This window comes from Rattus norvegicus, chromosome X (genome assembly GCF_021556685.1).
Source record: "Rattus norvegicus strain SHRSP/BbbUtx chromosome X, alternate assembly SHRSP_T2T, whole genome shotgun sequence".
NCBI classification, from domain to species: Eukaryota; Metazoa; Chordata; class Mammalia; order Rodentia; family Muridae; genus Rattus; species Rattus norvegicus.
This window is the reverse complement of record NC_141554.1, coordinates 57,789,201-57,813,864: the sequence shown is the minus strand read 5'-3', so window position 1 is coordinate 57,813,864 and position 24,664 is coordinate 57,789,201. Positions and strand designations below refer to the sequence as shown.

The following is a 24,664-nucleotide window of genomic DNA, read 5'->3' as shown; positions in this document are numbered from 1 at the left end:
ACCACTGTCTCCAAAATGGCAGAAACCTAGTTTCTCCCCCCTTTCACCCTGTCACCTTCCTCTATAAGATAAGGAAGCAAGAATCCTTCACTAGATATTCACTCTTCAATATTAGCATTTCTAGCATCCAGAATGATGTATACATTTTATTTTTTTATTTTCTATTAGTATTAGATATCTCTATTATGCTTATTTATTTATTGGGGATCAACTTACAGGAATTGGTTCTCTCCTTTCACTGTGTAGTTCTCAGGGGATCAAGGTTGCCTTGTCAGGATCAGCAGCAAGTTCTTTTACCTTTAGAGTCACCCTAATGGCCTAAAATATCTATTTTTTTAATAAATTAGCTACTCCCACGTATTTTGTTTTAGTAGTACAGAGATTGGCACAGCCAGAAGAAGGACATGTTGCAGACTAAGATGTTTTCGTGTCTATTGTATACTAGCCCTTCTAACAGTTACCCCAGATTTGTATTAGTGAGTTAGAGAAGAATGCTACCACTTTTAAGCATATGTAAATCTGTGACAAAGTAGTCTCCAACTCACTCCTGGTCACTCAGAGCCTTGTCATCCTCCAGGCCACTGTGAGTGGCTCAAGAGTAAGCCCATGACTTAGACGCAGACACGCATATGGGCTTGTTTTCATTTTCCTGAAAGGTTGTAATATTTACTTGGAACCGACTGCTACCAATTCAGCACCACAAAGCGAACATTGTCTAAAGAATAATTCCAATCCAAAGCAAGTGAACTGAAAGGTGAGTCTCAAAGGCCTGGCAGACTCCGTAGGTTTAGAGGATAAGTCCTGTGTGATGGAACACCTAAAACCACCCTTATCCCCCCAAAACTATTCAGTTACGTGAACTAATACAGTCTCCTTTTATGTAACAAGGAATAAACTTCTATCACTTGTAAACAACAGAGTCTAGACTTATATACCACTGATGAATACATATAGAAATATATAATTTGAACATTGAAGACCAGGAGTGTGGAGAAGGCATTACAAAAAAATAAATTTAAGAAGAAGCCAATTTGTGCCTAGAGCTTAGGGCTCTTCATTTAATATAACAAGCACTCAAGATGTAGGTACCCAAAAAGCCTCGATTAAATTAATTGTAATTCTACAGAAAGAAACAATTTAGGCAAACCTAAGAGGATACCAAGAAATATGCACAAAGGTAAGATGTAAACCTATCCTCTTAAATATTGCTTAAATCAATGTTTAAGTATCAGTGCTACTTTCCAAATGTTGTACCTGAGAACTCTCCGTCTCTCTGTCTCTCTCTGGCTTGCCTGTCTGTATCTGTGTCTGTTTCTGTTCCTGTTTCTCTCTTTGTCTCTCTGTGTCAGTCTGTCTGTCTGTCTGCCTGCCTGCCTCCCCCCCGACGTGTGTGTGTGTGTGTGTGTGTGTGTGTGTGTGTGTGTGTCCTACCCTATTATGCTCCACTTTATTTGAGACAGGCCCTCTTACTGAAGGTAAAGCTTAAAGGTTTGGCTACACTGACTGGCCACTGAGCCCTGGAATGTGTTTCTGATATGTCCTCACAAGTTCAAGAGTGTACACTATTCTCAGGCCCAGCTTGTACACTAGTTCTGGGGATCTACACTTACAAAGCAAGCACTCTACCAAGTCAACTATCTCCCCAGTCTTGTAGTCTTTATTTTTGGCAAGACTATGGCTAAACTCTTTAATAAGTATAAAACTGGTTTTAGCTACTCTCTTTTCTAGATGGTCTTTAGGTCTTTGTGGAACACAGTTTCTTTTTCATAGTAAACATGTAACAGTACAAAGAGGTGTTTGACAGATGAAAATTGAGGTTAAGAGAATTGCCCAAGGTGCTAGGTAACTGGTCCAGCATAGAAGGGAATTTGGCTCTTTCTTTCCCCATTGTAATGAGCTCTCTGCCAGGAACGCCAGAAACAGTGAGAATCATTTACTCATAGCCTTAGGGATTCATTCATTGTTCAACAAACATTCACAGAGCCAGGCTCTGAGGATACAGAGACAAATCAGACAAAATCTCTGGCTTCAAGGTATTTCCAGTCTATTAGAGGAAAATGTCACATAAACTAATAAGCACCAAAAATGTTCAAAATGAAGCTGTAGTTCAAGCATTTGATGTTGTAGAAGCTATGAGGAGTCTACATGTGTTTGAGGGAGTGGGGTTAGAAAAAGTTATGAGATAGAGTTCTCTGAGGTTTTTTTTTTTCCTAAAGAAAGATATATGGAAACCTGTGATAAACATGAGTGGTGAGGCAAGAGAATTGGGAGTCTGAGGCCAGTTGGGCCACATAGTGAGAACTGGTCTCAAAAGATGATTAAAACAAAAAGAGTGATTGCAAATCCAGTTGTTGTACATGAAATAACTTACATGAAATTTAAAAATAAAGATAAAATTAGGACGCTCCATGGGTTAGGTTGGAATCCTGGGTTGAATCAAAATAAAGTGAGCTGAGCCCCAGAATTACCTGCTTTTTGCTTTTTGGTCTACCCAGGAGAAAGGGGTCTCAGCTATGCTCCTGTGGTCAATCCATAATGATTTCCTAGCATGAGTACTCAACTTTCTCAAGCCATTAACAGCAATAACCTGTTTATTCCTTAAACTTAAAGTTTATCATTTTTCCAATTTAACCAAGAAAAAAACAAAGCCTTCAAAATAGTATTCCCTTTTAGCACATAAGAAGATCCTTTATTGATTACTAGGGCTTGTGCTCCTCATCAGAAACTGATGACGGCACAAGAACCATTTCGAACTTCACAGACTTTGGATTCGTTACAAGGCCAGAGGGATGAGAAAGAAGAGCTAAGAGATAACAGATGGCATGCGTGAGAGTGGGTCTTCTTGAGGACAGAAACCATCATGGTCATTCAGTTTACAGGGTTTTTTTTTTTTAAATGAGGTTGTGAAAGTAATATTTGTTCAGGATAAAGTGCACTTCAAGTTTTAGATTTTGAGTTTTTTCCCTGTACCTTTTCCAATAATGCTGAGCGGCAACTCCATTTAACTCTGCATCGGCCACAATATCATGAAGGACGGAAACAGCTGATACTCCAGGGTCCTGTGTTGTAAGAGATTAGGTATTGGTAAATAAACTTTGACACAATATGTTCCCTTTGAAATTGGGTTCATTGTGTTGTTATTCCAGCCTATGTGGAAAAATAGCTATATTCCTTAGGCAGGGTATAATTTGGGGGCAGCTAATAAATTGCACACATAGTACTTTTGAACTAGAATGAGGTAAACGTTACTTTGATACTGCACGAGGAGTCAGAAACCTAAACCTATCCCCAATCCTTTGACGATCTCTGTGACTTTGGACAATCCTCTGAGCTCAAGTTTCTATTCAATGGGCATATGACTTCATAGGTTTATTTGCCTTAGATGACTTCCGGCTATCACATGGGCTAACATACTTGTAGTTTTATGGCAATAGCCATGTGATCCTTTGGATGTTTAGTTTATTTTGGGGGTGCGCTTAACAATTTGAATTTAATTCAGATAATTTTAGAATATTTTAAATATACTATCTTTCCTAGGTAAACCAGGATTTTAATTGGAAGCAATAATTAAGACACATAGATTGAGATTCTGGAAAGCTTATAGTTTCTTTCTGGGACTTCTTTTCCTCCATTTAGAATTAAAAACACTAAAGGAAAGGGAAAAACACAATATAGTTTATTAGAAACAATATCAAAACCAGGTACTATAGCATATACCAATAATTTCATAACTTGGGAAATTGAGACAGGTAGACCTCTAGGTCAGCCTAGACTATAAAGCGAAAACAGTTCCAAAAACAAAACAAAACTCTCAAGCAACAGGGGTCAGAGAGCATATCTCTCTTTTTCTTGTTTTACATGGTGCAACTCCAGCTAAAGAAAATTGAAAAGTTAGAGCAACTGTCAATCCTATAAGGGGGGCGTGATCAAATTGTTTACGCTACTTAGCATATTTAGTTCTGATGCACAGCTGTAATGTTGGGAAATAGAAGCAGAGGCAAAGGCAGGAGTATTGGTGCAAATTTAATGCTAGCCTGATCTACAGGCAATTTTTATGTCAACTAGGGCTGTATAATAAGAACTTGTTTCAAAACAAATGAAAACTGCATAATCAGTTAGAAAATTACGAATAAAACATGGATTTATAGTAAAATTATTTTGATAATTATTTAAAAATTTTAATCAAATTATCTATAGTCATACCATTGTGCCATAACTACTTTCCATGTCTTTCTTCATGTCTTCAATTAAGAAATAATAAGGGGAGTCAGTAACTGACTGTGAGATCTTATGCCAAAAGTTAGGATTACAGCAGTGAAGTTACACACACATGTATTTGTGTAAGTTTATGATATAAACCTGACTAGAATTTGGTCTGATGAGCAAATATAGTTGCAAAGCAGACTTGGAAAAGAAGTATTCTTTTGGATGCAGATCAAAATTCACTGAGTGTGGAAGAAACAAACATATTTTTTTTATTTTAACTTTTTTATTCACTTTACATTCTGATCACAACCCCCCTTCCTCTTCTCTTCTCTTTCCAAGCCTAACCTTACAAATGCCTCCTTCTATTGGCTCCTCCCCTTCTCCTCAGAAAAGGGGTGCCCCTCCTTGGGTGCCATCCCATCCTGGGGCATCTAATTTAATTAAGTCTAGGCACATCTTTCCCACTGAGGCCCAACCAGGCAGTCTAATTATAGGGGAAAGAGATTCAATGGCAGGCAACAGAGACAGAGACAGCCCCCACTCCTATTGTTAGGAGATTCACATGAAGACCAAGGTATGCATTTGCTACAAATGTGGAGGGGGGGTCCAGGTGCAGCTCCTGCATGCTCTCTGTTTGGTAGCCCAGGCTCTCGGGCCCACATGGTCTCAGGTTATTTGACTATGTGGGTCTTCTTGACTCCCTCTGATTTGCTCACTTCTACTAGTGGAGTGATTTCCTCCACTCTTCCACAGGATTTCCCAGGCTAATGTTTGGCTATGGGTCTCTGCATCTGCCTCCATCTACTGCTCGACCAAGCCTCTCAGGAGACAGATAAAGCATATATGTGGAAAGAATTATTAGCCTGTATTATGCTATTATGGTCATGCGAACAGCTGTGTGTATCCTCCTTCCTACCTAGACTCTACTGAGTTACCAAAGACAGAGCTCCAAAGTACAATCCTGTTACTACACACTTCTCAATATAGGACCTCTGAGTAAGGTAGGATTCCCTATATGATGGTCACATGTGTTTCCTAGTAATACTGAATTTTATTTTTTTAAGCAAGCAAACACATACGTGCCTGTGTCCCCTCTATAATGTACTGTTGGTGTAGGAATAAAGTAAAAAAAAAAAAGAAAGAAAAAAGAAAAAAGAAAGAAAAGAACCAAAAATGATGTTGAAAGAAAAGAAGTAGAATGACTCACAAGTCATTGACTTATAATAATTATTAAGGCCTAATTGGCTTGGAAGTACAAAAGCCCCTTGTCTAGCATTGTATTAAGTTCCTTAGTTAAATATGTCTTCTGACAGTCCTTCGCTTTGTTTTCTGCCCTCCAGATAGTTCATTTCCATTGATTACTAAGGTCACATCTGCAGTAGTCTTTTCTTGGCAATTGCTCAGCTTTGACAAGTTATTTCCTGCTGAGCATTTGTAGGGGGCCAACACTATTTGGGGCACTCTAATCATCACAAAAAATTGTAGGCAAAGCTTTTGGTTTCTTTGCCTCTTGGATCCATTCTAACCTAATTGGATTCTGGTCTGTTTGCTCCTTGTCAGTTACATATAGAAGTAATCCCTGCCCAAGATCTCTTCCAGGCAAAATCTCTTCCTCTGTCACCATCTCTGTGTTAACTCATTTTCTCTTCTTCAACTTAATTGCTGCTTCCTGAAGGTCTTCCTTAATGAGTCTGGCTGAGAAGTTAAAAGCTCTAATATGACCTTTTCTAACCCTTACTCTCATTTACTGGTCAAGGAGGAAAGTGGCTCGAGGAGCCACCATTATCACTGGCTAAGGCCTCCCTTTTGTGAAGCCTTTATAAATTGATTCACTGGGGAAACCTAGTAACTAGGAGAAAGTAGTTGGCTTTTTCAATTACATGGGACTCTGACATTGCAGGTCATAGGCAAAGGGTGTCCTCCCGACTGAGCTATATTCTCTTTTATTTGGTGTTGTCTGGCTAGTTATGATCAGAGTTCATCCCACTATAGGATGTTGCCAAAGCTAGCAAGATACAGCGCATATTCCCCTCACATTTTTACTCTAGTTTACTTCTCCAATGTTCTGGCTTCCAACATTTGTGAGTTTCCTTTTAAGATATTGCTGACTTTTTTGACGCTATGCAGAATGAAAGATTCTAATTCCTTGGGACAAGGGTAAAAGGGATATGGAAGGAATACTATCAGTCCCTGTGAAAACTCATCTGATTCTTTATTCTATTCCAACAAGTGAGTCAGCAACTTGCACGAGGCATGGGGCCAGTGAAGTGGAAAACTGGCATCCTCAGATTGCCATATTGTATGGTATGAAAGAACTCACTGTAAAAAGGAAATCCAGACAGCCTCCCCCACATGAAAAAATGATAGCTAAATGTTTGCTAGTTTTTCATGACTCATATGGATGTCTAAAGATTATATTGTAACTAGCAATGAAACTGAATTTATGGGTCCTGTCAAAAAACAGATGAAGAACTTGATTTTGAAAGTCAAGCAAAACACATGCTTACTTTAAAATGTACAAAAAATGATCAAACCAATGCACCATTATAACTTGTCAGTGTGCTTGTTGGATACTGAAGTTACTTCTGAAAGCATGTTATCTTCTATTAGATATATTTAATGCATATTTGGAGCTCATAATGTTCCAAATACTGCAAGATGTTTCTTCTACTATTACATTAGAAGGAAATCCTTCAGAGAACATAAAAAATTCATGATTGTCACAGATATTATCTCATCGCTTCTCAGCATGCTCCTCTGCTTTATTATATGTAATTTCCTTGATTTTCATTTCTTCTGATAAATGTACTCCATATTAATTTAATTTAAGTCCTAAAGATACTTTTACTAATCTACACTGTCAAAATACAAACTAAATAGCAATTTATATTTGAGACGGGAATAGTGACCAACCTAGGCAGAAGTTCTAGAAAAAAAAAAGCAACAGACTTTAAGGCACATATACTATTATAGTTATGTACAGGATTATGAAATATGGGGAGGGGTTGTTTGTCTTGCTCATAGTTACACACCTGGTACCTAGAACACATGTGATGGAGACTCAATAGATATTTATTGAGGTAATAAAATGTATTTTCTTTAGCACTATTTGTTTGATTGTGTTTTGTTTTGTTATTTGTTGTTGGTTTGTTGGTTGGTCTGTTTTCTTTTGTAAAACAAATTCTCACTGTGTATTCCAAGCTGATCTCAAAAGTGCATCCTTGTTGCCTAGGATTATAGCCATGAGTCATCATGCCTGGGTTTTCTTTTTAATAATCCTTAAGTGCACTAGAAAACATTTAGCAAAAGAAGTTAAAAGAAGATTATTTTTTCAAGGCTAACAAGAAAGCATAATAGTATAATGTAATTTGGACTTTGATGTCATGAAAGCCTCTATATTTGATGAAAAGGCATTTAACCACATTTAGTGTCTCCAAATATTCATACCAGGGGAGAAGAGTAAGGCCATAACATGTGAAAACACAGTTATGTGATATGATGTCTCTGATAGAAGATAGTCCAGGAGACACTGATCCAAATGGCTGGAAACAGTACCAAAATAAGCATTTTCAAGTGTTCTTCCTATACAGAGTCTTTTAGTTCTACAAAAAAGTTGATAAGTAGTTTCTATTTGTTCTAGTTTCATTCTGTTCCTGTGATAAAATGGACGGAGCAAAACTTGGGAAGGAAAGTGTTTATTTGGCTTTATGCTTCAGGTCACAATCCATCACTGAGGGACATCAAGGCAGGAACTTAAGCAGAAAGTTGAATCAGATCCAATGGAAGAATGCTGCTTGCTGGCTCACTTTCTGACTTGCTCATGCTTAGCTAGCTATTTTTAGAATGCTTAAGACCACCTGGTGCAGGGATGGTGCTGGCCACCATGGGTTGCACCCTCCTGTTGGAATCAATAATCAAGAGAATTCTTTGTAGACATGGCCACAGATGAAACTGATTTAGTCCATTCCTTAATTGTGACTTCTTTGGATGGCTCTTCTCTAGGATGACTCTAAACTGTGTCAAGTTGACAACCAAGGCTTACCAGGATGTTGTTGTTATTTTTGTTTTGCCAATGTAGAAATTGATATTCAGAGATGTAACCCGTGTAAAGTCATGTAGCTGTTGGTTTTCAAAAGCAAGACTTGAAAGTATTTAACAATCAGGGCATGTTTAGTTTTTAGAAAGCCATGTTCTGGGGCTTGGTGCTTACTGTACACAAGGATTTGGTTTTGATCATTAGCACCACTAAGATTTTAAAAAGAAAAGTTGTAATAAGGTTTTCTAGCATTGGCCTTAGTATTATTGATAACAAAATACAGAATTGGTCACTAGCAGTATATATTGTTACAGATCTCTAAGGCAGCTATTTAGTAAGAGTAATTGAATGTTTTGAAGTCACAACCTCCAATGCAATGGTATTTGGTAATGGGGCTTTGGTAGAGATGATGGAAGTGATGGCATAATAGTGTCAGTATTAACAGGAAGAGGAGGAGGAGGTTATTCTCCCACTGCTAAGAGTCTCAGCTAGAGTTGCCCCTTTAGACCTTCTGGGGCCTCTCCTATCCCAGATCTCTTGTACTTCCTAGAGATTGTCCCTGCCCCTCCAACCTGATCTCCCTTCTCTCTCTCAGCTCTTTCTACATATGACCCACCCTCTGCCCCGCTCTCCCCCATCCCCTTTTCCATCCAGTTCCCTCCTTCCATCCACCTCCAATATCTGTTTTGTTTCTCCTTCTCAGAAAGATTCAACCATCCTCCCTTGTGCTGTCCTTGATATTTGGCTTCTTTAGGTCTGTTGACTATAACGTGGTTATCCTGTACTTTATGTCTAATATCCACTGGGTTGTAGAGTGAATAATAAATGAATGAATAAATAAATAAGTACACACCATGCAAGTGGCCACTTCCTATAACCCGAGAGGACTCCTAGTGGAAGAATAAAAGGCAACAACCCACCCACAAAGCCTTTGACCCAAAATGTGTCTTCCCTACAAGATGTGCAGGAACAAAGACAGAGGAGAGTCTGAGGGAATGGCCAAGCAATACTGGCCTAACTTGAGACATATCCCGTAGTCAAGAACTAATCCCTGACACTATTAATGATACTCTGCAAACAGGAACCTGCCATAAATGTTCGCTGAGAGGCTCCACCCAACAGCCAATGGAAAGAGATGCAGAGACTCATACCCAAGCAGTAGATGGAGCTTGGAGAATCTTACAGAAAAGTTGTAAGAAAGATTGAAGGACCCAAAGAGGACAGGGACTCCATAGGAAGACCAATAGAGTCAAGTAACCTGGACCCTTGGGGGCTCCCAGTGACTGAATCACCAACCAGAGTGAGCATAGGCTGCACCTAGACCCCCTGCACGTATGTAGCAAATGGTCAGCTTGGTCTTCATGCTGGTCTCCCACCAAACAACTGGAGCAGGAACTATCCTGAGCCTGTTGCCTATCTGCCTGTGGATCCCAAGCCTGGAAATGGACAGGCTTGTCAGGCCTCAGTAGGAGAGGATATGCCTAGTTCAGCAGCACCTTAATGTGGAGGGTGGGAGGATAGAGGGAGTAGAGGTAGGAGGTGGGGGATGGGGTGAGGGTGAGATGAGTATGGAGGGTTGACATGGGGGGGAGTTCTCCTTCTAAGGGAAATGGGGGAAAGATTTACACGAGGGGGTACTAGGAGGAGAGGAAGGGCTGACACTGGGTTGTAAAGTGAATAAATAAATAAATTTAATAAAAATTATTTAAAAAGAGGAGGAGGAGAAGGATCAGAGGATAAAGGAAGAGAGGAAGAAGAGAATGAAGAGGAGAGGGGAGATGAGGTGAAGAGGACATCATTACTTTCTTCCCACACATGGAGTAAAAAGCCCATGTGAGAACATAATAAAAAGGTAGATATCTAAAAATTTATGGACGAAGTCCTGACCAGGAAGCAAATCACTGTACACATTGATCTATGACCTTCTAGTCCACAAGTAGCAAAACAAACAAACAAAACAAAACACACTTCTGTTGTTTAAGTTTCTCAATATACGGAATGTTTATGGTAGCATAAATTGATAAAGATGTACTCTAAACTGCGTTGATCTTTTCAAAGTAGATAGCTTACTAGTTCATAGTAAACAATGAACACTGTTTTGCCTGACTAGTTGCAGTGGCCTTCTCTGTATGTCTTTCCTCCTAAATCTGAACATGGTTTTGCTCAAGTCTCTAGTGGGAGGTTACTTGGGCATAGGGGCTTACATTCTAGTTGACAGGGGGTAAAGAATAAAGAAATATGATTCATTTTCTATTACTAGCCTGTTAGCGAAAGAATCCAATAGTCATAATCTGAGCAAGAATCTCCAAGAAGGGATTACAGACAAAGAAGAATCCCTATGTCATACATGGTGTCAAGCAGCTTTTAGAAGTGGAATGCTAACTCGGGCCATTGATTTGAGATGTCTTTTCTGATTTTGTACTGGAACTCATTTTTTCCAGGCATGGCTTTAGATGTATTCCATAAAATTTAATTTGCCATATTTCCCCTTTAGAGTTCAAAATACTTTCCAGTTTAACATTTTACTTCTTTGATCTAATAATGCATTAGTTGGAGTTATACTATTTGATGGATGTTTAGAGATCTTTTTTCTTACTGTTTTCTTATTCAATTCCATTTTTTCATACAACATAGTGTATAATTTGTACTCTTTTAAACGTAGTAAGATTTGCTCATGAACCAGAATATGTTCAACCTTGGTAAATGTTCTATATGTTACTATATGTTCTACTGTATTCTGTTCTTAGTTCATAATACTTGATGATCATGTTAGTAGTGTTCAAATTTTCTCTATATTTCTGGTTCTATGCTTATTTAATATACTGGCTACTGAAAAAGTGGTATTTAAGTTGCCAATCATACAGTTATTCATTTACCTTTTAATTCTATTGGATTTTATTTTTTCTTCATATAGGGTATGGTGTATACATGTATATAGATGAACACATTCTCTAAATAAAGATAAATTCAAGGTATGAGACTGAAATATTTTTACTGATGGGAAAACATGAGAAATCATAGATGCCATGGTTTTAGTAAAATATGAACATGTGACTGCTCTTTCTTTCAGCAAAGAGAATAGAAGGTGACACAGGACCTGGACACCAAAGAAATTCAACTGAATAGAATCTCTTGTGTCATATAGATGGATAATGTCCCATGGAATTATGTTGAACTATGGGTTTTGTAAGAAGATCCATTTAGAGAAAATGATAATACAGCCACGTGTAAAAGAAGTTATGTGGCATCTATTCCTCAACAGACACATAGCCAACCACGCTGCACCAATACACACCATTGCCCATAAGTCCAGAAACATTGGCCAGTGGAGGTTATTGCACATGCATAATGGACAAAGTGGTAGAAGAGAGCAGACAGCTAGAAAAGATCCAGGAACCTATAGAGAAATCTTTTGCAGTGTGTGACTGAATACCAAGTTATGCATGTTCAATATTTAGATGCATAATATGCATAACAGTTCTGAAGTTTCAAGTATGACCTCTGAAAGGGGTATTTTTATAAAAGCAAGTGCTTCGAACTGGTCAATGTTCAGAGAATAAGACGGTGTAGTGCCCAGCCCATAATCAAATACTTATATCTTGCCTTACCCAACAATGCTCAAGGATCATCATGGAAGAGAGGTGGAAAGATTCTTCCATTTTTCTTAGAAGGGGGAACAAAATACACAGGAGGAAATATGGAGACAAAGAGTGGAGCAGAGACTGAAGGAAAGGCCATCCAGAGACTGTCCCACATCCAGTCCCACATACAATCACCAAACCCAGACACTATTGCTGATGCCAGGAATTGCATGCTGACAGGAGCCTGACATAGTTGTCTCCTGAGAGGCTTTGTCAGAGCCTGACAAATGCAGAGGTGGATGCTTGCAGCTACCCATCAGACTGAGCACAGGGACCCCAAATGGAGGAGTTAGAGAAAGGACTGAAGGAGCTGAAGGGGTTTACAACCCCTTAGGAAGAACAACAATAGCAACCAACCAGACCCTCCAGAGCTCCCAGGGACCAAGCCACCAACTGGAGAGCTACTCCTGGCTCTAGCTGCATATGTAGCAGAGGATGGCCTTGTCAGGCATCAATGGGAGGAGAGGCCCTTGGTTCTGTGAAGGCTCGATGCCCTATGTGTGGGAATGCCAGAGTGGGGAGGCAGGAGTGAGTGGGTGGGTGGATGGGGGAACACCTTTTTAGAAGCAGGGGAAGGGGGTTTGGGCTGGGGGGTTTCTGGAGGGGAAACCGGGAAAGGGGATAGAATTTGGAATGTAAATAAAGAAAATATCCAATAAAAACTATTATAAGGGTTGAGGATTTAGCTCAGCGGTAGAGCGCTTGCCTAGCGAGCGCAAGGCCCTGGGTTCGGTCCCCAGCTCCGAAAAAAAGAAAAAAAAACAGAAAAAAAACTATTATAAAATGTTTCTAATAAAATAAGCATCACACATGAAAAAAATAAAGAGTTAGAGGTGGCAACTGACTTCAAGGCAACTGTTCTCCAGACACAGGATAGCAGCTTCACATATGAACTCAACAGTGGTTGTGATAGCGTGCACAGACCTGTGCAAGTTCAAGCTAGACAGAATCCAAGCATGGAGGGAGACCTGAAGCTCTACTGGCATTTGATAGCTGTTGGTAGATGAACAGTTTTCTTTAAGAGTATAATCCCTGGTAGATCGACCACTCTAGGCAAGGACTCACACCTAGGAATATTTGGGCAACAGGAACTGAACCCCATGGACTTAAAAAGAAGAGAAACAATCCAAAGTTGAGTGGGTACCGAGGTGAGGGTGGATCTGGAAAGATTTGGAGGACAGGGAAATGATCGAAATACATTGTATGAAATTCTCAAAGAATTAATGAAATTCTATTTTTTTGAGAAAGTAAAAACAAAGCATTATATTCAGAGAGTTTCCCTGGGTTACAAGTGTATTTTGCTAAGGGATGTTAGTAATAATAGCTGTAAAGATCACATGTCTTTGTGAAGGATCTAAAGATTGCCTCATTCAATATCAAGATCTGTGGATTTATTTTGCAAATTTTTCAAAGCAATCTGAAGCTTGCTATTTACCAAGGTGTGGAGTGAAGGTGAGACTCTCCCTCAGCCCTTATAGGGAAACACTTTTGAATTCATTTCCTTGACATGAGATTGCTTTCCCCAAAGCAATTTTGGAGGGAACATTAAGTGCTATAGAACTGGAATAGGAAAGCTGAGCCCCACAAAGTGTTTTTAATCAGAGCTGTGTGGGAGCACATTTAATCATTGTGTAATAGAAGACTTTAAAGAAATAACACTTTAAGAGACATTAGCTAAATTTAATTTAAATGGAGTCCTCTTTCTCCTTTTTGTCTTTGACTTTCCATTTTGAAAATGTTTGGTCATTAAACATAATATTTCTGTTTGGTAGTTATTCTGCAGCTCAATGCTACCACCCTGTCCCCCCCACCCCACCCCAAGCAGCCTCGTTACTTTTAACTATATGTGGAAATTCACATGATTTGGGTTTTGTCCTTGCAAGTTATAATAGTTGTCGCTGACAGTTCCCTTTTCATTTGAAAAAAAGGCAGAATGGTGCTATGTATTTTCAGTCATATACTCTCTGGTATCAAATGTCACAGCATAGTTGCATGAAGGTTTATTTGTATTATAACAGCATTTCCTTTAGAGCTCAAGGGAACTCTATCTCTAAAATCACTTGTCTGTAAGAACTTCAGGCAGAATAACTTGACCTTTTTAAAAGTAAACTTTCTAACTCAGCATCTCCCTCTGGATCCAGCTTCAGATGATGGTAGTATGTGTGTAGGTGTGTATGTGTGCATGTGACTCAAGCTTTTATATTAATAGGGATTCTGATTCTTCAAAGTGATACACCAAGTCTCTAATTTCCCAGAGCGAGTTTTTGCTGCCTGTGATGAGTAAACTACAAATAGTTGTTAATATTGAGATCATAGTGTGTATTCTTCCAGCCCATTTTCTTCTTCCCATTTCAGGTTAATCAGTTGTTTTGAATACCTTCCCAGAGAAGATTTTAGAGCTTATTTGTGGAAACAACTAGGGTGAGTAAGTGCTTTACTTTTTTACTGTTATCATAAAAATACATTGGACTGGACAATTCACAGCGAAAAGAAAGTTGTTTTGTCATAGTTTTGGAGATTGAGCAATCCAGTATGAAGATGTGGCATTTGGTGAGGGTCTTTTTGCTGCGGCATAGCCTTAGAGATTGTATCAAATGATGAAAGGGACTGGATAAGCTCAAGTCTCTGTTCCTCTTCCTCTAAGGCCATTCTTGTAATGGGGACCCAACTCTATGACATCTCAGCCCAATTACTTCCCAGTGGCCCACCTGCTAGTGACTCCAATAGTTAAAACTGCTGATTAATTTACTAGTGCAAGAACTTTGAGGAGCTCATTCAAACCACAGCACCAGCTGTCCTACTTTACTTAGTATTTTAGTGTAGGGAATAGTTATAACACACAGAACTCTTGGTGATAAAATCAGAAAATTCCCTGGCAAGCCTGGACGAGTTGATCACCTTAAGCAGAAGTCACATGCAATACCTCTTATCCTGATTTTTTTTCCTAAACTATGAAACAACTGAAAACAAGTATTCTTAAAGGCAAAAGGAGAAAGGAGTGTTATGGTTACATATATTTGTTTGGGTATGAAACACATACAAAAAAAATCACAAATCCCATATTTACAGCTTCATTATCTTTGTTCAAGTGATAACATACATGTAAAACATATCTGGGTCAAGAAAGAGAATGTTTCCAGAATCTCAGAAGTATACTTTGCATGTGATTTTCAGGCTCTGCCCTCTTGAATAACCATTATACTGACTTAGAATACTTCAGATTAGCATGGCTTATATGAAACCATACAATTAATACTCTTATTTCTAGTTTCTTTCTTTTAATATCATTTTTTATAAAAATCCATCTGTGTTGTTGTTGTCATTTAGTTTGTTCATTCATGTTGCTATATAATATCTCATTGTATAACTATACCACAATTTATTTATCCATTCTATTTCTGATGGACATTTGGATTGTTTCCACTTTGAGGCTATTGTGAACTGTCCTACTGAATATGCATATGCTATGAATAATTTTTGATGATAAGGAGAGAGGGGGTGGGTATTTGGCAGAGACTAAAGGACACAGAAATACTCAAGGGAGTCAGCACAAAGTATATATAGGAATAATAAACCCCAGTTATGAATAGCTTCACCTCTGAATTCTGTGACACAGGCAAAGGATGAAAGCAAAGAATTGTTGTACATCAAAGAAAATGCATATTTTAACAATAAACCAATCAGCCACAGATAACTGAATGCTAAGGATTACAGTCACTCAAATAGTGAGGCTTAGGGCACAGACTTCCAGATTGCCAAATCTTCCCAAGGCTCTAGTATCAACTACAAGTTCAATATTTTTCACCAACCCACCCTTGGGTTCTGTAATTGACTAATTAAAAAGAGTCACAGAAGTCACTGAAATAGATCATACTCTGCCTCATTTGTTATAAGAAATGGACATAATATAACCAAACAAAGAAGACAGTGGGTGCATGTGCAAAATACTTCAAACATGAAGTTCCCATAGTTGTCAGCACATATTGATGTCAAACAACATCCACAGAGTACTGCCAATAATATTACGGGCCAATTGTCAGCTCAGGACTTTTATTTGAATTTTGGTGACCAAAATTTCTATTGAGATTTTATTGTCTAAGCATGATTTGGTAACATTGAATGAAAACTCTAGAACTCACACCATATCACATGGTTGGTCATTTCTGTTTGTGTGCCCCCCCCCCCCATTGAAAGACTGTCTAATGTGGTATTCCACATCCTGACCTTATCACCTTAGCATAGGTTATCAGTTAAAGCCCATATGACCCATTATGGGTTGCAAACACACTTCCATCACTCCTGAAATCCAAATATTTAGTTTACCTGTAGGAGTCAGGACAAAGACAGACTACTCCTTAGGAGAAATCTAATTCTTAACTAAACAGGGCCCTTTCCCCCTGTTCTGACAAGGTACCTGGACCCTCATATAACCTTAAAAGGGGATTTATTGCAATTATGATTGAGATTATCTGTTCAGTGGCTATGGAGACTCAAACCTGGATTAAAAATGATTTGTGGAACATAATGCCTGAATCTGTGAAGCAGCAGGACAATATTTTACAATATAAATCGGTGTGATTTTATTGGTAATGACTCTTTTTTTTTTTACCCCACAGCTCTTTTCTTACTAAAATGAACAGGAATATAGATAATAATCATTTTATATTACGGATAGGGTTCTGATGCCTTTTGCAAAAATATTGTTTATGGACAAAAATGTTTTCTTTGTGTGTGGGGGCTTCAAGAGCCCCTCAGTGATTTGTATATCAAAAATCAAGGCCCTGAAGAGCTCTAGGAGAGGACCAGACCAATCCATACTGACTGAAGTTATGCAAACTCTCCCCAGGTCTAGCAAAGAAAAGAGTCAGAAGGGAAAGTAAAATATAGAAATGTATTCCTGAGGTGGATTTCTATTCGTCAAACATATTCTCACTAACCCTGTATAGGCAAAGAGAATGAAAGGGAAAAGGCATAGCTGAGAGTGTTTATATAGTAGAGACTCTCAATACCACATCTTTTGACCTTTAAGTTTCATCATTTCAGCGTGTTCTCTCCACTGACCTATACCTTCATCTATGAATCTTAAGGTTTTGCCACCTCCCCACCACCATAAATAATTCTGTGTGATGCAGAGGTCAGAAGTGCCAGGAATCAGATCTGAGAACAGCCTTCATATAATTATAAAGGATTATAAATATACTTCCTATTAGAAATGATATGGCTTCATTAGAACTCTATGTCCTTACACCTTTTATAGGTTAATTCTGAGATACATGTTTTATGCTTTTCTTCCAGAGATGCCCCTTGGTGTTAAGCTCCAAATATCCATGTAATGAGTAGCTAAATAATGCACATCATCTGATTTACTGAAGAGTAGGTAGGGTGATATGCAGAGAGTTTATACAGCTTTAATTCATGATAATTAAACTTGCATCACAGTCACCAAACACACGTCCTCATACATGTGCTTTATATATCTGTCACACTAGTACTCTCATCATTATGTCAGAATCTGCTTTTAAAATGCCTAAATCGAGGGATAACCTTTTAAAGGGATTTTAATTATTTGTGTGTGTGTGTGTGTGTGTGTGTGTGTGTGTGTGTGTGTGTGTGTGTGTTTGCAAACACATGCGTGGCCATGCAATGTATGTCTGGGTACCTCTGGAGGCCAGAAAAGGGTATTAGGTTCTTTGGAACTGGAGTTGCATGTGTTTGTGGTCCACCTAATACGGGTGATGGGATAAACTTGAGTCTTCTGAAGGAGTCACAAATGTTCTTAACTGCTGAGTTTCTATTCCCAATGTACAGTTCTTTCCAGTGATTTATCTTACCCTAGTCAGAATGGCTAAGATCACAAAAATAAATGGCAGTAAATGCTAGTGGGAATAAGGGGCAAGAGGAACATTTATTTACTCTTGGTGGAAATGCAAACTGTTTCTAAAAAGCTGGAAAGAGATCTACCACATAATCCAGTGAATGGATTCTTGGTATTCCCTGCTACAGAGACACATGCTCTTGCATGTTCATTGCTAACCTATTCAAAATAGCCAGGAAATGAAAACAGCTTAAATGTCTATAGAGGAATTTTAATACAGCAACGTGGCTGCTTTGGCAAGGGATCACATCCAAAGACCTAGGTTTCTGAGAGCTTCTCAAAGGTAGACATGCCACATACCTTTAATTCCTTTGGTTGAAATAGGACACACCCATAGCACACACCTTTATTTCCTAATAATGAAGGTAAAAATAAGTTTGTAGAAGAAAGCAGCCATGTCTGGAAGTGCTGTCTAATTGAGAGGCAGAAAAAGTAACAAGTCAGAGAAAGATTTTACAGAATGAGTCAGAGATAGGATGCACCCAACTCACAAGAGAACAGCACAGGAAAGAGAAGCTATGTAAGAGGAATGCAGGGAGAAAGAGTGAGTCAGGTCTGCTCAGTCAGTTGGGAGTCAGTGCAGTGAGTGCAATGCAGTAGAGTTGAGTTCTTGGCAGTTCAGTTGGTTGAGTTCAGAGGCAGTTTTTACCAGGACAGTTTTACAGAGGTAGGTTGCAGAGAGAGTAAGCAAGACACGGGTGAAGACAGAATGAGCCAGAGAATGAGAATGAGCTCAAAGGTGAGAACAAATTACTAAAATTAATTTGAGGCCAAGCAGAGCAATTCAGTCAGAAGCTGAGAGAAGCCAGTTTGAATCAGTCAGCTTGGAGAGGTGTTTGAGCCAGAACTTGTGAGTTGAATCAGCCAGCCAGAATTCAGAAAGTGCTAGAAAGAATGAGCTTATACAGCAGTAAGCCTCCAAGATGAAAATTATAAATGAAGGAAAAACGATACTTTACATGGTCCCTCAGATGATGAATGGATTATGAAAATGTGGTACATATACACAATGGATACTAAAGAAAAGTGAAATTATCAAATTTCACTTAAATTTGCATAAAAATAGATGGAGATGGAAATAATCATTATAAGTAAGGTGACCTAGATCCAGAAAGATAAATATTTTATATTCTCTCATATGTATACATTATCTTTGAATGTTTAAATTTTTATACCCATAGAAGGAAGGAAATTAGTAAGGAGACATGGGGAAAGGGAAAGGGAAAGAGATAAAAAACTGTAGTACAAAGGGGATTAGGGAAGCAATGGAGAAAGTTAAAATTTGGTGGGTGTGGGATGACAGTGTAAAATAGGGAGCATGGAAAGCAGTAACAAGCACTAAATACCTTTCAACATGCCATAGAAACATCTTGTAACATTTATATAAGCATTTATATAAAAAGAATTTAAAGGAAGTTACTTCAAAACAAAGGGACCATGTTCCACAGACACCATAGTCTATCAACTAAAAAGCAAAACATAGATTACCCTTTCTTTGAGTATTTGGTCAGTGGTGTTCCATAGGCTATTTTAATTATTCTTAATTATCCCCCAGAACTTGCTGGCAAGACTCTATTGCTGAAGGTGCATACTTGAGTCATAGAAGAAATCAAGCTGGTATTGATCTGGAAGCTTCATAAACTCCAGCTACTTTTCATCATATGGAAGTTTCTATGAGTGTTATTGGTGAAGAAAAGTAACCAACAGTATTACCCAACTGAACTTTGCATTCTACAGTAACAACTGGCCTGGCAAGATACACCCATGGATGTCAAATACCACGAGTGTTATGGGAGTAACAAATTGCTTTCTGATTGGATTTAAGGCCTGCTCTACAGACAGACCTCATATGTGGTAGTTTACTAGTACAAAGACCTGTGGATAGGCCATAGGCCATAGGAGAGGTCCTCATACTATTATTCTACTAAATTGACACAGTAATTAACTATCCTCTAAATTCTTATCTTTATACATATAGATAAGCATGCCACTCAACCCTCATCAAAAAAGCTTTTTGTAGCAGATGGTGATTAATATAGAGACCCACAACTGGACAACGTGTAGAGAATAAGACACTATGAATGTATAACCACAAATGGGACATTTATGTCTACTCAAAGCTCAGGGATCATTGCCAAAGAGATGATGAAATGATTGCAAGAGCCAGAGTTCCTGGACATCTGCAGTGAAACTGTTTTCTAGACATAAGAAAAATGCACAAATGAGCTCACAGTGACTGTTACTGCACACATAAAACCTGCACTGGGTCAATCTAGACAAAATTCCCAACATGAATAACGAGGGGCTGGTAAAACGCTATCCCCAGCTGAGGAGATATTGGCAAATCATGGCTTCTGGCAGATGGAGAGGCAGTTTCCTTCAGGAATATGGTCCCTGAGAGACTACCTGTTGCAGTAAATAATAAAAAAGATACTCCCACCCACGTTATTGCAGGCACTGGTGCACCACATTACAACTGCAGGATATTTTCATCTCAATCAGCAAAATGTCTCCACCTGACTTGCCAAGTTACCAATTTCCATCCCACACTGTCACCAGCTACTCTGTGGGCCCTGCAGTGATCTCACCGCTATGGCTAGCCCCAGAAGTGACCACCCTTCTATTTCTCATGGTGCTGGCCACTGCCATGCCTGCCACATTCAGCTATCTACCCCCTGTGGTTATAGTCACAATTCCCAGTATCACAGTAAAATCAAAACTCTAGAGGCTTGGGGTTGGGGATTTGGCTCAGTGGTAGAGTGCTTGCCTAGCAAGCGCAAGGCCCTGGGTTCGGTCCCCAGCTCCGAAAAAAAAGAACCAAAAAAAAAAAAAAAAAAAAAAACCTCTAGAGGCTTGTAATTTTATCAATCAGATTTCTATCAGTAAATTCTCACTCCACAAAATGTCCACACAATAAACGCACAACCAATTGATATTAATATAAACTTCCCACCTAGATAAGGCAAATTATCTTATAAAATTCCATCCCTTATGAAATAGTCATAGCTACTTGTGGTCATTTAAAGCTATGCAGATCTGGGTCATCCTTCTCTGCCTCCATCTTGGCTCTTCTCTTTTCTTCTTCTCTCTCTCCAGCCTTTCCAAAACTGTACCCACATTGCTTTGTCACTGCCTTGCCTTATCTTGTGCCTACCCTCATGGACATATAGACAACAATCCACATCTACCCATATAGATGATCCTACAGTCATTCACTTATAGGTATAACTTAGTGGACTCCGTGGCTTTGTGACAGATGAGCACATGAAAATGAGGGGAAAGGTGGTGAGATAGGGAGGCATTGGAGGGAAGGAAATGGGCAATTGGTTTGATCAAAACACATCATATGCATGCATAAATTTATCAAACAATAAAAATAAAACCTAAAAGGAAAATAAGTACTTTTTAGTTAAGCTCAAGAGGAAGAAGAAAGGAAAAGGCAAAGAGAAAGGATAATGATGGTACCTTATTTACTTGTTTAATTTCATGTCATTCTTTGGAATGGATACTTTCATTAATAGCATTGAACACACAGGGCACAGAATACTATCATATGCTTCATTTATCATTCTGTGAGCTTATCTTTAATAAATATTATCTTTCATAAGATTCTCCTGTGTACTCCAAATTAAATAGATGTTAAAAGTAGATGGTTTAATATTCGCTTCTATCTGGCCTTGTACATTTCAGGTTTAATATTAGTTTTGAGTAAATTTCTCACTAATGAATGCTCATATTCCAATGTTTTAGAAACAACTTTTCCAATCCCTAGTCTAAAATCAGACCTAGGAGTTCCAGATTATTATAGGTAGGTAGTTCGGTTTATGGTTCTACGTGGTAACCTAATTTTGTGCATTCTATTTTTACTTTTTGATAAAGAAAGGGAGCTCCTTCCTCATATCTACCTTTCTATATAGAGGCTATGTCCAGTTTTCTGACTGATTTTATTATTCATCTTAATCCTAGGGAATTTTTTTGCCAGTAGGTCAGCCCTGGAGATGAATAATTATTTTCAGTAGCATAATTACTTTCCTATTCCATATACATTCCCATTTTGAAAAGAAGTATAGAATAGGAATTCTACTGGTAAAAATATACTGGTAAAATATTATTTTCAAAATATAAAAATATGACTCTTATACCCATATAGAATAGACACTTATCAAATGTATTATTCAGTTTATCAATGAGAAAATAGTATGACGATAGTTCAATATGAAAATATTATCAGTTTAGCAAAACTGTAGTAATAGGTGCTCCTCTATGGTCTCTAGCCCTAGATTTTGGTCTAAGTTTATGATCCCAGGCATGAGTTTCCTCCTTTGATGAGGTCTTAAGTTCAATCAGACATCTGTTGTTTGTCCTCAGATTATTAATGCGCTATTGGGCATATGTTGTCAGGCCAGAAGTTATTTTTGTTGTTAGTAACATTTACAATTATGTAGGGATGTTGATTATTTTTCTCTCCTGGAAATCTGCGTAGCAGTTTTTAACACAATAGAAACTAGTTATCAGGAAGGAGGCTTCCTTGTATCCATAGATTAGTGCATCTCTTACTCCTCATCAAAGACCTTCTTCTGCTTAGCAGCAGAGAACCACAAATGTACATAGTGCAAATAATAAATGATCTTCAAGTTCCAATCCCCAAATGGGATACCTATAACACAATTTCTACACCCAAGTTTCAGGAAACATCTAGGAACAGGGAGCAGAGAGACTGTAAGAACATGAGGACAAAAAAAGATGATGATTACATTGAGAATGTCTTCTGATAGGAAAGTGATGAACTCTAAACAATTATGATTGCCTGCGTAAGTTCTTCATAAGATTACACCAGTCAACATTTCAACATGAATGGGGGAAGGGCTCACAAGTCTGTATACCCTAGTTGAGGAGTGCTACAGGCACTCTGCAGCTGTTGAGTGACAGACTCAGTTTCTACTGGGACAAGCTGAGTGGTAAGCTTTATACCCTTGTGTATGTGAGCAACGGTATCTGGATTTAGTAGGTTATGTATAAATGTATACATTATATGAAGAAAAGGACATGAATTTGATATGGGGGGCGTGGGAGGAGTTTGAGTCAGGGGTGGAATGGTGGATATGATCAAAATGCCTTATACTTGTGTATGAAATTCGCACAAAATAAAAACTTCAATAATCAGGAAAAGCTGGCTTAATTTTTGAGCAGTGGTGCATTTATAAAACTCCTAGAAAGGCGCTTTAAATAAGCTTACAATGTAAGAAACAAAACTGGTTAATGTCCAAAGGCACTGAAACTGTAAATTACTTTCAGTTATATTTTTTGCTAGACAAAAAATTAACATAGAAATGCAGAGGCTGAGCCTGTAGTTAATAGTTTACAGTACACTGGCACACTATCTATCGCTTTAGATAATTAAGTGATCCTTTGGTGATCCTATCATCATTCCAGTGAAGTAGTGAAAAACATATAACTCATATCCCCCACTCCTGTGTTAAATAATGAATATAAACCACAGACAGGATACCTTACTGTGCTATAAACTAACTTTCCATATTCTGTTTCTTCACCTGTAAATATGGATCAAAAGTTATTCTTTGACCGATTATTATTATTATTATTATTATTATTATTATTATTATTATTATTTGCTCCTCAACACATGGAGACAAAGTAGCAACAATGCCTGGATTGGTAGAAGATGGAGCTAAGTAAACTTAATACCCATGACTAGTCCTAGAGCCCTGAGAGTATTGGGATGTGGGTGAAAAAAATGGACTGCATCCTGGTTATTCAACTTAAGGGATGGGAAATCTAGAAGGAAAACCAAGTGATAAAAGGCAGAAAAAAAATCTAAGCAAGAGTCAAATGGGCAGAAACGCAGAGTAAATTCAGGAGCATGTTTCAGCAAAAGGCTCACACGCATTTGGACCTCAAATGAAGCAATGAGACAAAAAGAAGATGAGAGTGAATCCCGTGCATATTTGAGTCATAAAAGGTCTACAGTCTTTGTGCTATTCAGCTTTGCTAATCTTGTGGGATGGCATATTCTTGAAGATTGAGGTTACCCTGGGCAACGAACAGCAGAAAGACTAGAGATCATTTACATTGGGCCTTTGTTTAGTATCTTAAAAATAGAAGGTACTTAAGAGAGTACTAGTGATTATACTTTTTATCTTGTTTTCTCTCAGTGCAAGTTATAGGTGAGGCAGTTTTCTTTAAAAAAGAATCCTGTCAGAATAAAGAATCTGTGACATGTATGATTAAAAACCTATTAATATTACTGTTGAAAATGAGATGGGCAGCTGTTGTTTTTGCCTGCTGTGGGAAACATGACAACAATGCCATCTGCATCTTCCTTCCAGAAATAACTTATTTACCAGCTACAGATAATAGTTAGCTAATAGCCCCCAACTCCAGTGTCCTTAGGATCTGCCTCAGCATATCATTGTGAAGCTCTCTTCTTTCAGGGCAATTTCTGCCTGATGTGGTCTTCATCAGTAGACATTCTTTGCCCAGTGGGTTAGCTGAAGTTGTGAGATGTGCATTACAGCTTGAAGGGGCTCTCTGCCAAATTCTACTTCTCCCCCAGTTTTTTTTGAGCCATCAGGTTCACAGCACTATTTGAAGGCCTTCTCTGTTGATTCTTCTTCCCTCTCCTTTCTCATGGGTGCTAAACCACTTAATTAATTCTTTTGCGGTACCATTCTGTTTCAACATTTGCTTCCCAGGAGATCTGAAATAATATAGTGATACTGAAAGTGGTTTGAGGAAGCATGGGCAAGATGAAGAACTGGGGTTATATTAATCACAACCTACCTGGCAATGAGGACCTCATCCTGGATTGTAGAAGGGTCCCTGGCCTAATGACCCAATCTCATGGCTAAAAGTTCTACTGGTGGTGACTCAGGAGAAAATTCTGCT

At 38.4% G+C, this 24,664-nt stretch overlaps 1 long non-coding RNA gene across 1 annotated transcript in view; it reads left to right on the top strand.

Moving 5' to 3' along the window:
- The window catches only part of Xdh-ps1 (xanthine dehydrogenase, pseudogene 1), a 29,693-nt gene extending 8,328 nt beyond the window's left edge, over positions 1 to 21,365 (top strand). The window contains exons 3-4 of the long non-coding RNA XR_015646977.1: positions 14,239 to 14,304; positions 19,314 to 21,365. This is a non-coding gene — a long non-coding RNA (xanthine dehydrogenase, pseudogene 1). The remainder of the gene's footprint in view (positions 1 to 14,238; positions 14,305 to 19,313) is intronic.
- Positions 21,366 to 24,664: the final 3,299 nt, after the last annotated feature.